This window comes from Accipiter gentilis, unplaced genomic scaffold, assembly GCF_929443795.1.
Source record: "Accipiter gentilis unplaced genomic scaffold, bAccGen1.1, whole genome shotgun sequence".
Classification (NCBI taxonomy): domain Eukaryota; kingdom Metazoa; phylum Chordata; class Aves; order Accipitriformes; family Accipitridae; genus Astur; species Astur gentilis.
Genome location: NW_026060816.1, coordinates 59950 through 63361, shown reverse-complemented (window position 1 = coordinate 63361; position 3412 = coordinate 59950). Strand labels below are relative to the sequence as shown.

The following is a 3412-nucleotide window of genomic DNA, read 5'->3' as shown; positions in this document are numbered from 1 at the left end:
TATTTTGGGAAGTGGTGTGGTAACGATTCTTTTTCGCATCGCTGTAAGGACCAACAGTTTTGGCCTCGTTGCACTGCAAAAATAACTGACTTGGAGGCTGAAGGGTGCTAGGTATTCTATAGATTGTGAAGGTGGTGCTGTAAATTTGAAGGACTGTGCTTGGGCATGGGAAGACTACAGGGCAACGACAATGTCTGCATTGTAGGACGTGGCATTTACTCCAACGTGCTGGGATTTCTTGGTGGGGTTTCCTGTGCTGTGCTAGTAGCGAGAACGTGTCAACTCTATCCAAATGCTTTGGCTTCTACTCTGGTGAACAAGTTCTTCTTGGTTTTTTCAGAATGGTAAGAGCTATTGATGACTATTTTGATTTGCGTAAAGCAGTAACACTTTCTGAGGTGGTTCTTTATATAAGATTTAGACCAACACCATTCAGTCCTACCCTGAATTACATGGCAGAGTCAGTTCCTGGCTTTTCTTGTTTAGGGAGTGGCCAAGACCTGTATTGCTGAAACAACAGGAAGAGAGCAATCTTAATTTACCAGTATGGGACCCCAGGGTATGTAGACATGGAATTTGGAAGCCTTGAACCTTTCTTCTAAGCTAAGCTGCTGGTGCTGAGCACAATTGTTTTAACATCACAGGTGAACCCATCAGACCGATACCACGTAATGCCTATCATCACCCCAGCCTATCCGCAGCAGAACTCTACATACAACGTATCTACATCAACGCGAGCGGTAATGGTGGAGGAGTTCAGACATGGTAAAGTTCTTTCCATGCTTATTAACTGCTTAAAAGGTGTCATTCTTGCAATATGAAACCACATTACCTGACTTGGTTATATTCCGTGCGGTGTTGTGCCCTTTTAGGCAGAAGAGTTCTCTGGGAAGTCTACCTGTTGCAGGCAACAAGGGAGCAGTTTTACAATGAACTGTTGTAGTAGGCGTGTATTGTGTCAAGGGAATTCCTGCTTTTTGATCTGTCAACTACTGTTCAAAACCTTTCTCTTGTAAAGTTTCTATCACGCTCTGCTAGTCTTAAAAACAAAATGGTAGTAAGGTTTTCAACCTTAATTGTAGGTCTTGCAGTTACGAATGAGATTCTCCAAGGAAAATCAGACTGGTCAAAGCTCTTTGAACCACTGGACTTTTTTCAGAAATACAAGTATGTATGAAATCTGTTACCTGAACTTGAAATGATTGCCATACTGGTTAGCATAGTGACTTTTAGCTTGCAGTCGAAATACAAGATGGCATTGATATGTTTGTTTTTCAGAAGCTGGAGGTAGTCATAGGAATTTTGGTAAGGATAAGTATAGGGAAGATAGAAAAACTGTTTGTGTTTTGCCACTGACACTGTTTTTATTAACAAAAGAATCAGCTCTAATACTTAGAATGCAGCAGAACACGATTCTGAAGGATGTAATCAGTTTTTCTTCAGTTAATACTGTGCTGCCTGCAGGATATAATGTGTCTTGTCTGGAAGTAATTTTCTATACATTTAAGGCAGTTTTGGTTTCATTTGAAGGAATATCAAGTCCTGAGCTAGAATGTTACTTTTTCTTTTCTTCTAGACATTATATTGTGCTGACTGCTAGTGCCTCTACTAAAGAGCATCACTTAGAGTGGTAAGTCTTGCTTTGAGTGTGGGTTCAATACATCATTGACGCTCAATTCAGTGTTGCGCTTCATTTGGTTAATACAGTTCACAAAACTAAAGTATTTGACTGTGCAGCTCGGCATGGAATACAGTAGGGAGGTAAGTAGACAGTTCCTCAGCAAAACTAAAAGCTTTCTTGTGAAGGGCAGTTAGCGTAAGTTATCTTGCTGTTTAAGAAGTTAAGCTAAAGACCTAAGTCATGATGAGAAGGAACAAAGAGGGTTAGCGTGCGTATGTTCTGTGCCATCTGGAGAAGCAGACTCCTTAGGAGTCTAAGGAGACTACTTACCCAAGGCTACTTCAGTTAGGAAGATGTTCCTTGTTGCAGAGACTGAAGTAAATGGGGATTACTTGATGTCATCAGATGTGTAGTGGACACTGGAGAGCTTGATCTTTTACTGACTTATAGAGCAGTGGTCTCCAAACTTTTGTGCACTCCTGTGAGCAAAACAAAAAAAAAAAAAGTAATTTTTGAACACATAGTTGTGGTCTATGTCTACTTCTTTACAAGTTACGTACACATTACTGAAGTTCTAATCTTTTCTTCCCGGACCCAGTGGATTGTCTTGTGCACCCCCTGGGGTACATCCCCCTCCGACACTTTGAAGACGACTGTTGTAGAGCCTTAGAAGGCTTGGTTTCATAGCTTTTTTACTGGATGCAATATTTAATTTAGGACTAGATTGCACTCAATGCTAAGTTGCTCTGGTAATGTAGTCCGCCTGTTCCAGAGCCTACTTTTCTCCAGTGAAGTGAAACAAGGCTGTTTAATCGGGGTGAAACCTGACCGTCTGCACAGAGTACCTGAATGCTGATAAATAGTGTTTACTAAGTTTTAATCTAGTAGTGTGCTCAGGCATCTTGTGTTTAGTGCTGGAAATTATCATCTCGGCATGCTTGGTAGTGGATAGGTAAATTGCAGGAGTGCTGATCTACTTTGTGAAAGGTAATGTGAGAACCACTTCAACTGTGGTTAGAGAAAATGACTGCTGCTGACGTGGTATTTGTCACTGTCTCAAGGGAGACATGCCAGTAATAACTTGTTGAACCTGTGTGAATGGGGTGACTAACTGTGAGTCTTGAAATAAGGGGAAACGGTGAGGAATTAAGGTACTGTAATGTGTGTGGTGTTCTTTTTCTGAAGAAATGAGTGCTTTGCCTGCCTTGCTCAAGTAAGCAAGGAAAATAGCTGTGTGTACCAGACCCCTGTTCTGAGGGCACCTTGGTTATACTTCAGGGTTCGGCTTGCGGTCTAAGGCAAATGATTGAATTCTTGAGCTACCTCTGAAAGACACCTTATTTCCTGTTTAAAAACAGCTCTAGTAGGTAATACCTCTTACCTGAACTTGTTAATTTGTTCACTTAAAAATCGTGTCAGCTACAGCTTGATGTCAGTCGCAGTTAGGTATACAACAAGGAGTTCTGGGCAGAGGGCTTAGAGCCAAATAGTTTTTAATGTGAGATGTTTTAAGTGGAGAAGGCTTATTGTATCTCACAATAAAGATGAGGAAAGTTCTGGCTGCAGTAAAAGCTGACGTTTTTGCAGTGACAGAAATGGCAGCAAACGGGGCTTAGTTTTGCATCTGGGAAAATGAAAAGCAGAAGACAAACTTGCTTCCATTTGCTATAAGAACAAGTTTAGTTCACCAACTCTTGAATGGATTTGGGAATAGATGGCACATCTCTGTTGTTCATCAACATAAGATACTTGTGAAGAACGTACAGAGTTCTGACTGCTTTCAAGGGTAGC

The 3412-nt window shown here is 41.1% G+C and overlaps 1 long non-coding RNA gene across 1 annotated transcript; it reads left to right on the top strand.

The window, feature by feature from the left end:
• Positions 1–214: 214 nt before the first annotated feature.
• LOC126036735 (uncharacterized) lies at positions 215–1124 on the top strand. The gene is made up of 4 exons (XR_007505251.1): positions 215–320; positions 466–559; positions 645–765; positions 1083–1124. It is a non-coding gene; the product is annotated as an uncharacterized LOC126036735 (long non-coding RNA).
• The last annotated feature ends 2288 nt before the right edge of the window (positions 1125–3412 follow it).